Genomic DNA, 13,161 nt, shown 5'->3' with positions numbered 1-13,161 from the left:
AGTTTCATTAGCTTTTCACCATAGTGAGAGTTGTAAGGTGTAATGTGTCTAATGCATTTAGATGTTTAAGGAAAGAGATGAATATGTAAGGAATGTGCATGACTACTCGATGCATGTGTTTAAACGTTTTAAGGCCGCCCATGAGCCAAGGGACAGTGACATTGCCCTATCAAGCAGGACAATGTCCCAGAGGCTGACCATATGACCAGCGCCATGACCAGCGCCAAGCCTCCTCTCCACCCAAGCTGGGACCAATGAGCGCCATGCAATGGCTGCTGATGACTCAGCAGATAGACCTATGAGCTCCCACAAACCCTCCATACATTGCTCGCAAGGATAGTAAGGTTGCAGCGACCAAAGGAACCAACGAGTTTGAGCGGGACTTGAACCCCAGTCTGGCATTCACTAATCAGGAACGTTACCGCATCGGCCACCACAACCACTTCTCTGTAGGCAGAGAAGAAATTCGCTCATTGAGGAGTTATGTATCAGGGGGTGAGCTGTGCTCTTGACATACCTACTTCTATTTCTAAGGTCATATTTTAAAGATGGCTTTCGTTAAGAGGATTGTTTATATAAATCTATTTCTGTAACCATGGAAGCTAAATTACAATGTGGAATGATCTTCCTAATCGGGTAGTTGAATCGGTAGAACTTCAAAAGTTCAAACTTGCAGCAAATGTTTATATGTTGACCAGGCTGACATGAGTCTTTTTATAGTTTATATATGACATATCTGTTTTTGACGTTGTTAATAGTTTATACAGGAAATATCTGTTTTGACGTCGTTACTGTTTTTAGAATGATATATTGTTAATTTATTCTCATCATTTATTTATTTCCTTATTTCCTTTCCTCACTGGGCTATTTTTCCCTATTGGAGCCCTTGGGCTTATAGCATCTTGCTTTTCCAACTAGGGTTGTAGCTTGGCTAGCAATAATAATAAAAATAATAATATGAACAGTAATGTTAATATTTATACTTCATGAATGAATATTTATTATTATTATTATTATTATTATTATTATTATTATTATTATTATTAGCTAAGCTACAACCCTTGTTGGAAAAGCAGGATACTATAATACCAATGGCTGCAACAGAGAAAATAACACAGTGAGGAGTAATGAACAATTAAATTAGAATATTTTAAGAACAGTAACATTAAAATAGATCTTAAATATGTAAACTATAAAAAAGAGACTTATGTTAGTCTGTTCATCTTAAAAATATTAAACAGAAAGTGATCGTATACCAGAATTACCATCATTATGATCAAGTGGGTCTCGATGGTGCTATCTTTTCAATTTCCTTTTATCTGTCGTAGAGTTATTTGGCTCTACATTTTGGCACACCCAAGCAGCTGGACTAAATAAAACGTCGAGATTCTAGCTCATTCACATTTTCTAAGTTTACTGGTTAGAAATTAGTTTTACTTTTACACAGAAATTTCAAAGGCACATAATTACTTAATAAATTGCATGCCCCTTTCCATGGACTAGATTTTCGCTTGAGATGTGGTGTCTAAAGGCTGGAAGAAAGGCTGAGAACTCAAAGACTGATATGGTTTGGACATGTGAAGAGAACGGAAGAGGTACAGTTAGATAGAAAAGCAGTATGCATGGATATGGGCCTTTAGGAAATAATGGTCTAAAGGCTGGAAGAAAGGCTGAGAACTCAAAAACTGATATGGTTTGGACATGTGAAGAGAACGGAAAAGGTACAGTTAGATAGAAAAGCAGTATGCATGGATATGGGCCTTTAGGAAATAATGGTCTAAAGGCTGGAAGAAATGCTGAGAACTCCAAGACTGATATGGTTTGGACACGTGAAGAGAACGGAAGAGGTACAGTTAGATAGAAAAGCAGTATGCTTGGATATGGGCCTTTAGGAAATAATGAAAGAAGTGGCCAAGACCTAAACCTGATAGCATTTCAGCAATACATAGTACAGGGCAGAATTGAGCAGAGAGCACGTGAAATTGTTGACGAGATGATTAGTTCCCATCGTGTCAGTAGCATGAGGAAAACCCAAAACATATTTTTAGAGAGGGTATCTGTTCTTCATTTACATATGCTACTAAACTTTGCACTTCAGCAGCTGATATTTTTGGCAAAAATTAAGGTGCTTATATATACTATTTTGCTGTCACTGGTAGTGGAAAGACGTAGAAATGTATAGGACTTCTTTTCCTCTCTTAGCAGCACGAGTTGAACTACCACCGTGGGAGCATAGGTAGAGAGTGGTAGGCACTTTCAAAAGTAGCATTTACAAGAATAGTTTTACTGGATTTCATTAAGTATCTGGTTGAGTTGTAGACCATCTTAGGCTTATGGTTTTTAGCCTAGCCTAAGCTTCTATTCTTTAAACAAGCTTTGTAATGTCTTTTTATTATTATTATTATTATTATTCTTATTATTATTATTATTAGCTAAGCTACAACCCTAGTTGGGAAAGTAGGAGGCAAGTAGACAGAAATGAAAGTCTGTCCTGCCCAAATCTAACATTTTAAGTGATTTTCATGAGGGCATGGGATTTCTTCATGAAAACTCGGGTATATTTTTAGGTAGGCATTTTGATATTTGTTAACCAATGAAAATACTAGGTAGCTCTGATGCAAGTCATGCCCTTTGGACAAGAATGGTAGTCTGTCTGGAGATATATGGCAACTCCATTACTCAGCGGGTGTGGCCTAAATCTTGGCGGGAAATGACATCCTTACGGCGACACACTGTAGATCATGACCATCTTTGCTTGTATACTGTAGGTTGGTTGGTTGGTTTTAGAGCGCGCATACTGTAGGTTGGTTGGTTGGTTTTAGAGCAACTTTGTATATGAATATGCAAGCGGCGTTTTGGCATCCAGTTAGTGTGACGTTTTTTGTAACTTTCTTATCCTTTATAATGTTGCCTCAAAGATTGCAGGTGAAATAAGCTCCACCCTCTGATGATGTCATAGCCAATCACACTGTCTCCCACGTTAGCAGCGGTCACAATACATTTCCTCACAAATTTCAAACTATACTAATTTACAATCTAAGAGGATGTAATGTGACGGCTGTTAACAAAGGAGACCACATGATTGGGTATGACATCATCAAGGGGTGGAGCTTATTTCGCCCAGAATAAATTTGGCGATTATAGTTGGATCTTCATATTGTTTACATAGTCCTGTTTTATATATATATATATATATATATATATATATATATATATATATATATATATATATATATATATATATATATATATATATATGTATATCTTTTTAAATGGCGGAATTAATTTCATTTCCGACAATATAATTGATTTATCTTATGATGGGGAAATTGGAAGTTAAGGAATATCACAATAACCTTCTGGTGTTCTATGCAGAAGGCCTTCATGAGCAAAATACATTAATACTATTCAAATTATGCAACGTACATTTCACATTTCTGTTGACTATTTAGCTACATTTCATATACTTCAGGAAGGCCTTGTTCACTCATTTTATATTCACCTCAACTGATTTGCTTCCTAAATAGTAGTTTTTTTTATGTGGCCCACCATCCAAAATGTACCTTTTTCCATTGCTTTTATCATCATTTCCTCACAATGAGGGAATTATGTTCATAGGCCTTTTTCGGCTGTATCCTGTTATGCAGCAAGAGCCTTTGGATTGCACTTAGCAAGATGAATCTACAGCCCACGAAAAGTCGGCATCGACAAATTTTGCCTTTGATGAAAATATAGTACGAAAGAATTCTTAGACACTTTTCAAATTCATTCTTTCTTCAAGGGCATAAGTCATCAGGGTAAGAATTTTGAAATATGAAAAAATAACAGAAGATTAAGTAATTTTGATTGCCATTAAACTAGAAACCAGACGTGAATATTTTTTTTTTTTTTTTACTCTGGAATTTAGAAATTTAATCTGTGCTAAGATAGCTAATCTAATTGATATCGAGTCATGCCTTCCTCGTGAGGCTCAGTATTACACAGTGTTCTAGAAGTTTTATTCCAGCTGTGACCAAGTTGTGGAATGAATCGGTGGAATTTCGAAAGTTCAAACTTGCAGCGAATATGTTTATGTTGAATAGGCGGACAAAAGTACCTTTTTTAGTATATGTAAGATCTATTTTAATGTTGATCCTGTTCTTATGGTGTTTCATGTGAATTGTTCATTACTTCTCGTGTAATTTGTTTAATTTCTTTCCTCACTGGGCTATTTTTCCTTGTTTGAACCTTTAGACCTATAGCATCTTGCTTTTCCGAATTGGGTTGTAGCTGAATTAATCATCATCATCATCATCTCTTACGCCTATTGACGCAAAGGGCCTCGGTTAGATTTCGCCAATCGTCTCTATCTTGAGCCTTTAAATCTATACTTCTCCATTTATTTCCTACTTCATGTTTCATAGTCCTCCACCATGTAGGCCTTGGTATTCCAACTCTTCTAGTGCCTTGTGAACCTCAGTTAAAAGCTTAGTGAACTAATCTCTCTTGGGGAGTGCGAAGAGCATACCCAAACCATCTCCATCTATCCCTCACATATGGCACTCGAGTAATCTCTTATAGTTTCATTTCTAATCCTGTCCTGCCATTTAACTCTCAATATTCTTCTGAGGGCTTTGTTCTCAAATCTGCAATTATTATTATTATTATTATTATCAGCCAAGTTACAACCCTAGATGGAAAAGCAAGATGCTATAAACCCAAGGGCTCCAACAGGAAAAAATAGCCCAGTGAGGAAAGGAAACAAGGAAAATGGAAATATTTTAGGAACAGTAACAACATTCAAATATAATATTTCGTATATAAACAAGAAGAGAAAATAGACAGAGTAGTTTGCTCGAGTGTACCCTGAAGCAAGAGAGCTCTAACCCAAGATAGTGTAAGACCACGGTACAGAGGCTATGGCACTACTCAAGACTAGAGAACATTGGTTTAATTTGAATGATAATGATAAATGAGGAATTCATAGACAATACCTCCCTGTTAAACAATAACTCTTTCTTCTTCTTCATCTATTCGTATAGGGTAACGCGGTTGCCTTCTTTTTGAAGGACTTTGGTTTTGGCTTTGGGGTAGACCGTAGTCCCGACCGGCTGCCCTGCCTGCCATCGCTAGACCCCAGTAGTGTATGTTTTGTGTTGTACCAGCCACCATCGCCTCCTCCCAGCAGCTAGGAATCATGGCTCGGTTAGGTCGACAGTTCGAGAGGTGTGAGGTGTATATTATTTTTTCAGAAGGTGTTTTGTGTGTGTATTTGTAACGTCGTAGTATTTATATACTCCTTTAAGTATTCGCTGTGCTGGTCCAGATCCCGGTTGATGCTCCGTCTCTGAAATAAACGCTGTCCGACCTCAATCTTTCTCCTTCGTCTCCGATCAGTCCTCTTCGGCCAAAACAAACAGCGGCTTTACAACAACTGTTTTTCGTCTGCCTTCGGTGAGGGGGCTCGGAGCTATTCTTAAATCATCTTCCGTTTGTTTTTTTTTTGTTTTTGCGCTTTTTTTATTGGTGTTTTGAGAGGCGAACATATTTCTTTTTTTTTTTTTTTTAGTTTCATAGAGGAATCCAATGTATTTTTTTTCATATTTTATTTTAACTTGTATATTTTGTTTTTGTTCTGTTTTTGCTCTTTTTTATTGGTGTTTTGAGAGGTGAGGATATTTTTTTTTTTCTATATATAGAAAAATCCAATGTATTTTATTCATATTTTTTTCTAACTTGTATATTTTGTTATTTTGTTTTTTGTCTTTTTAATTAATGTTTTGAGAGGCGAGCATTTTTTTCTTTTTTTTTTATTATTAATTTCATAGAAGAATCCAATGCATTTATTAATTTTTTTTTCCGTTCAAATTTGGAGCTTTCTTTTTTTCCGTCTCTCTTTATTGGTGTTTTGAGAACCGACCATATTTGTTATTTATTAATTTCATAGATCCCAATGTCTTTTTTATGATATTCCTGGATCTTTTATATATATATATATATATATATATATATATATATATATATATATATATATATATATATATATATATATATTATATATATATATATTATATATATATATATATATATATATATATATATATATATATATATATGTGTGTGTATATATTCCTGGTTCTTTTATTTATATATATATATATATATATATATATATATATATATATATATATATATATATATATATATATATATATATATATATATTCCTGGATTTTTTATATGTATATATTCTAGGTTAATTTTTTAAATTTTTTTTTATAATCCAGTTTTTTTTTTTTTTTTTTTTTTACATTTTATTTCATATATTCCTGGATCTGATAAAGAATTACTCGAACGAATAATAGAAATACTGTTCGTTCATCTTCGGTAAGTAATGAGACAATAAAAAGAATGCTGCAGAAATAGAACATGCTATATTGAGATTTAGTATATCGATACAAACAACAATTTGTTACTAGAATATCATTATAGATAACACACTCGACTTTCATTTCATTTAAGTATCTTACTCTAATGTCCTCAATTACACTTGAACACATACATACATACATATATACATACATGCATCCATACATAGATATATACATAGATACATACATACATACATGCGTACGAACTGTACATACATACTCAGGTAGAGATAGAAGAAGAAGAAGATAAAATATCTTTGAAGAATGTAACATCGCATTAAGTCCTTGCATATAGAGACGAATACACACACACACACACACACACAGTCAAAGAAGAGAGATAAGAATAAAAGCTATCTGTGAAGAACGTAACATCCCATTAAGACCCTATGTATAGAACGAACACACACATACACACACACAGTCAGACAGGAGAGAGAGAAAAGAAGAAGAAAAGATATCTATGAAGAATGTAACATTGCTTAAAGTCCCTATATATAGAACGAAAACACGCACACACACACAATCAGACAGGAGAGAGAGAAAAGAAGAAGAAAAGATATCTATGAAGAATGTAACATTGCTTAAAGTCCCTATATATAGAACGAACACACGCACACACACACAGTCAGACAGGAGAGAGAGAAAAGAAGAAGAAAAGATATCTATGAAGAATGTAACATTGCTTAAAGTCCCTATATATAGAACGAACACACGCACACACACAGTCAGACAGGAGAGAGAGAAAAGAAGAAGAAAAGATATCTATGAAGAATGTAACATTGCTTAAAGTCCCTATATATAGAACGAACACACACACACAATCAGACAGGAGAGAGAGAAAAGAAGAAGAAAAGCTACCTTTGAAGAATATAACATCGCATATAAAGTCTCTATATATAGAGCCGCCCATATACTGCCTCATCACAGAGGAAAAACTTTATTTCCCTTCATAAAAAGCGTTACAACATGCACAGGTGGACTATATTTAGCCCGATGAGCAGCTTCGAGGTTGTCGGAGTTTATAAATAAAAGCCAATTTGGCTCCTCTTGTGTATTAGGGCCGTGACTAAGGCTCGTCCCCTCCCCCACTCCCTGTTGGGGGAGGAGTGGCCCTGCTGGGGGGTTCAGGGGGGTGGGGGATGGAAGAGGCTTCTTGGTGAATGTTATGCTTAATGTGTTGGTGTAATTATGTAGGTACGGGTTAACGTAGAGATCGCTTGATAGTTTCAGAGGCGGTATAGTATGATTGTGTATATGAAAGTAGAATGGATGACAAATGCTGACATGTGTATGTTTGGTGTGTAATATTTGTATGTATACGAATACACATACATGCATAATATATATATATATATATATATATATATATATATATATATATATATATATATATATATATATATACTTATGTAAATGGATATGTACAGTGTATATATATATATATATATATATATATATATATATATATATATATATATATATATATATATATATATATACTTATGTATATGGATATGTACAGTATATATATATATATATATATATATATATATATATATATATATATATATATATATATATATATATTACTATTAAATAATAAGCTATAACCCTAGTTGGAAAAGCAGGATGCTATAAGTCCAGGTGCCCCATCAGGGAAAATAGCCTAGTGAGGAAGGGAAACAAGGAAAAATAAATTACTTTAAGAATAATAATTACATTAAAATAAATATTTCCTATATAAACTATAAAAACTTTAACAAAACAAGAGGAAGAGAAACTAGATAGAACAGTGTGCCTGAGTGTACCCTCAAGCAAGAGAACTCTAACCCAAGACAGTGGAAGACCATGGTACAGAGGCTATGACACTACCCAAGGCTAGAGAACAATGGCTTGATTTTGGAGTACATTTATTGGTAGAAGGTTGGCCAGGGCACCAGTCACCCGTTAAGATACTAACGCTAGAGAGTTATTGGATCCTTTGACTGGCCAGACAGTACAACATTGGATCCCTCTCTGGTTACGGCTCATTCTGTCTTTGCCTACACATTCACCGAATAGTCTGGCATATTCTTTCCATATTCTCCTGTCCTAATACACCTGGCAATACTAAGATTACCAAATAATTCTTCGCTCAAGTGGTTGTCTACTGCACTGTAATTGTCCAGTTGCTACTTTGCTCTTCGTTATGGTAGAAGAGACTCTCTAGCTATGGTAAGCAGCTCTTCTAGGAGAAGGACACTCCAAAATCAAACCATTGTTTTCTAGTCTTGGGTAGTGCCATAGCCTCTGTACCATGGTCTTCCACTGTCTTCGATTAGAGTTCTTTTGCTCTAGGGTACACTCGGGCACGCTGTTCTATCTTATTTATCTTCCTCTTGTGGTTTTTTAAGTTTTTATAGTTTATATATGGAAGACCTAATTTAATGTTGTTACTGTTCTTAAAATATTTTATTTTGATTGTATTACTTCTCTTGTAGTGTGTTTATTTCCTTCTTTCCTTTCCTCACTGGGCTATTTTTGTCTGTTGGCGCCCTTGGGCTTATAGCATCCTGCTTTTCTAACTAGGGTTGTAGTTAGCTTCTAATAATAATAATAATAATAATAATATATGCACTGTATATAGCATACATATGTGTTTGTCTTGGTGAGTGGGTGTGTAAAAATGTAGATAAATATATAGATGGATGGATAGATGGATATATTCAGAGTTCTAGATGAAAATATGAATCACGCCAGAACAAATGAAAAATATTAATACAAGACATTACGCTTGATTAGAGACAGAAATATATCCTTTTGCACGAGTGCTCTCAAGCAAAAGTTATAATAAGCCTATTTAATGAAGCGAATGAATTAAATTGAATAAACTTTCATTGGAATTCTACATCTTGGAAGGTCAGTGACATATCTGATTTTCAAGTGCGAGTGAATAATGATTCATCCACGTGCGAGTGAATAATGATTCATCCGCGTGCGAGTGAATAATGATTCATCCACGTGCGAGTGAATATTCATCCACGTGCGAGTGAATAATGATTCATCTACGTACGATTGAATTATGATTCATCCACGTATGAGTGAATATTCATCCACGTGCGAGTGAATAATGATTCATCCACGTGCGAGTGAATAATGATTCATCTACGTACGATTGAATTATGATTCATCCACGTGCGAGTGAATAATGATTCATCCACGTGCGAGTGAATAATGATTCATCCACGTGCGAGTGAATAATGATTCATTCACGTGCGAGTGAAAGAGTCTATAAGAATTTCCCAGTTTTTAGGATTTTAACTTTTTTTGAGAATCAGGTTTTATACATAAGATTTATATTACTATTTATCAAATTTTTACCTCTTAATTTATTTATTATTAATCGTTTAAATTTATCATATATTTTATTTTAATTTATTAACACGAATATTTTTTTCTTCCCGGTCTTAATCAGACCAGAGAGAGAGAGAGAGAGAGAGAGAGAGAGAGAGAGAGAGAGAGAGAGAGAGAGAGAGAGAGAGAGAAATAAGTTCTTCAAGCGTTCACAGACATTCGTTAGTTTTAAATACATGATTTGCAAATAAGCTATTTATGAATGGGAAAATAATGTACTTGATGTAAAAACCAATTGAATGCTTTTTCCAGACATCCAAAAATAAGAAAATGAGACGTCTCCCATGCTACTGAAGGAGCCTTTTGGTTAAATATATCCAGTATGTTAATTCAAGGAAAGGATTAAGCCGTGAATGCACACCAGATGTTTATTGCGCTATTCTGAACCCCCCAAACAACAACAACAACAACAACACATGTACCCATTTCTAGCTCACTGCATTGTTGTATTTTCTGGTTTCAATAACTAACTCATTGTTGTATTTTCTGGTTTCAATAACTAACCCATTGTTGTATTTTCTGGTTTCAATAACTAACTCATTGTTGTTGTATTTTCTGGTTTCGATAACTAACTCATTGTTGTATTATCTGGTTTCAATAACTAACTCATTGTTGTATTTTCAATTGTAACCAATTTAGGATTTTTTTTTTTTATAGATATCCGAAGAGGTGGACATAATTTCTGTTCACGGAAATATCTTTTTACTTCTAACATTCTTTAATAACAGTAAATGTTTTTATGTTGAACAGGCTGACATAATTATTTTTATAGTTTATATATGTCATATCTGTTTTGACGTTGTTACTGTTTTTAGAAAGATTTAAGGTGAATTTTTTCTCATCATTTATTTATTTCCTTATTTCCTTTCCTCACTGGGCTATTTTTCCCTGTTGGAGCCCTTGTGCTTATAGCATCTTGCTTTTCCAACTAAGGTTGTAGCTTGGCTAGTAAAAATTATAATATTATTATTAATAATAATAATAATAATAATAATAATAATGATAATAATGATAATGATAAAATGTGCCAAGTCAGCAATGAGATGATATTTGAAAGGCTCTTTGAGCCCCTAGTTTAATTTGTCAAAAGTTTTGAAATTCTTTGAATCAAATAAAAAAAGAAAAGAAAAAAAAATGGTACAATCTTCCATTTGGAATGTAAAATAAACAAGGACCTTTGCAGCCTTTTAATAAATGTACATTGTATTTTATACCTCGTATAATTACTTAAATACAATGTGCCTAGACAATATCTCTTATATCGTGTGCAGTGAGATCATAATCTATGAGATTTAAGAAAATGTCATGTTATGACTTATATAATTCCTTAATCTGGATATGCATTTTTTTTGCAATTTATTTCATTGCCCATTCATATAATGTGAATAACATAGAAATATTTTAGTGTCAGCTGTTTTGACATGAGTTTCACTAACGTTTATAAACTTTTGAGATATTATAAAAACGAGTTGGATATTCTTTAGGATTATAAAGAAATTGCTTTATGCAATCAAGCAGAAATTATATAGTTGCTCTGTGATGTATCACATGACATATGTCTTTAAAAAGGCATATTAAAACTTAACATATTTATCAGCCCCGATCTCTGTCGGTCTGTTCGGCTAGGGTTCGAATCCCACTCAAGCTCGATAGTTTATTGTAGTGTCTGCAACCTCACCATCCTTGTAAGCTAAGGTTAGGGTTTTAAGTAAGCCTATAGGTCTATCTGCCGAGTCATCAGCAGCCATTGCCTGGCCCTCCCTGGATGGAGAAGGGTTTGGTTACTGATTATATGTATATATGCCCAATCTCTAGGGTATTGTCCTTCTTGCTAGGTTAATGTCACTGCCCCTTTCCTTTGCCATTCATGAGTGCCCTTTAAGACTTTAAACGTTTAATGTTAATATCTGGACGTATATACATATATATTCATGTATACTGTATATACATACATACATACATACATGTATATATATATATATATATGTATACATATGTATATATATATATATATATATATATATATATATATATATATATATATATATATATATGTATATAAATGTGTATATATATATATATATATACATATATATATATATATATATATATATATATATATATGTGTGTGTGTGTGTGTGTGTGTGCGTATGTACCCCCTTGACCTAGGGACCGAGCATGTCAAGATAGTCGTAGAATTGGCTGGTCAGGGACGAGTAAAATAATCCATGTTAATGACTTTACTGAAAGGAATATTGTTGAATGCTTTTCAGTTGCTGTTGACCGAATGCCATAATTATAACAACTTTAGGAATAGATATTTGTTGAGGCTCGAGGTGAGGGTGGCAGGTTCATCCTTGCCAAGATTCTTGGAAATGATGTGTCCTACCATGCAAGTGGCATTTTTAGATTTATTTCAGAAGCAAGTCTTCTGAAAAATATTTAACTTTGATGACATTCAACTTTTATGATTTTAATTGAATACTCTTTAATTTTTTATTTTATTTTTTTATTTTTGTATACATAAATTAAATGTTACCGGCGTCAATGACCTCAGATGTCAGGATGCCTGAAAACTTTAAATCAATCAATCAATCAATTTTCAGTTGTTTGTACCCAAAGCCACAATTTATCCTTAAGTCCTGGTCTGTTTTCCGTTAACGAGGTATTATCCTCTTATAGAAAATCTGACTTCTCTGGATTTATCAAGAAACTAGTAGCTGTGATATCCTATTCCTCTGTATAAATACGATCTCATTGCGAGTCCTTCGATGTCACTAAATCTACGAAAGTACTACTATTAGTCTTTTCATTTTCTCTTTTGTGGCGATAATACTTATTTTATTCTCATCACGGGTCAGCTTACGCGATTTCTACTCAAAAGATAGAAATATATTTACTAATTAGTTTATTCAGTTTGGGGTACTTGTAAAAGTTTCTCCTGATTTGACGAAAAGGTTACATGGTCTTTACTTCCTTTCTTAGATGTAACCTGACCTTATGTTTATTTAGAACCTGATTGGTAAAGAGAGAAATCGGGTTCTTTGACTGGCCAGATATTATTATTGTTATTATTATTATTATTATTATTATTATTATTATTATTATTATTATTATTATTATTATTATTATTATTATTATTATTAGAATATAAGCTATAACCCTAGTTGGAAAAGCAAGGTGCTATAAACCCAACGGCTCCAACAGGGAAAAATAGTCATGTAAGTAAAGGATACATAGAAGTAAATAAACTACAAGAGAGGTAATAAACAGGTAAAATTAAATATTTTACTAACAGTAACAACATTAGACCAGATCTTTCATATAAAGATTATTAAAATTTGAAAACAAAAAC

Source organism: Palaemon carinicauda, chromosome 7 (genome assembly GCF_036898095.1).
Source record: "Palaemon carinicauda isolate YSFRI2023 chromosome 7, ASM3689809v2, whole genome shotgun sequence".
Lineage (NCBI taxonomy): Eukaryota > Metazoa > Arthropoda > Malacostraca > Decapoda > Palaemonidae > Palaemon > Palaemon carinicauda.
This window is presented reverse-complemented; position numbering follows the sequence as displayed.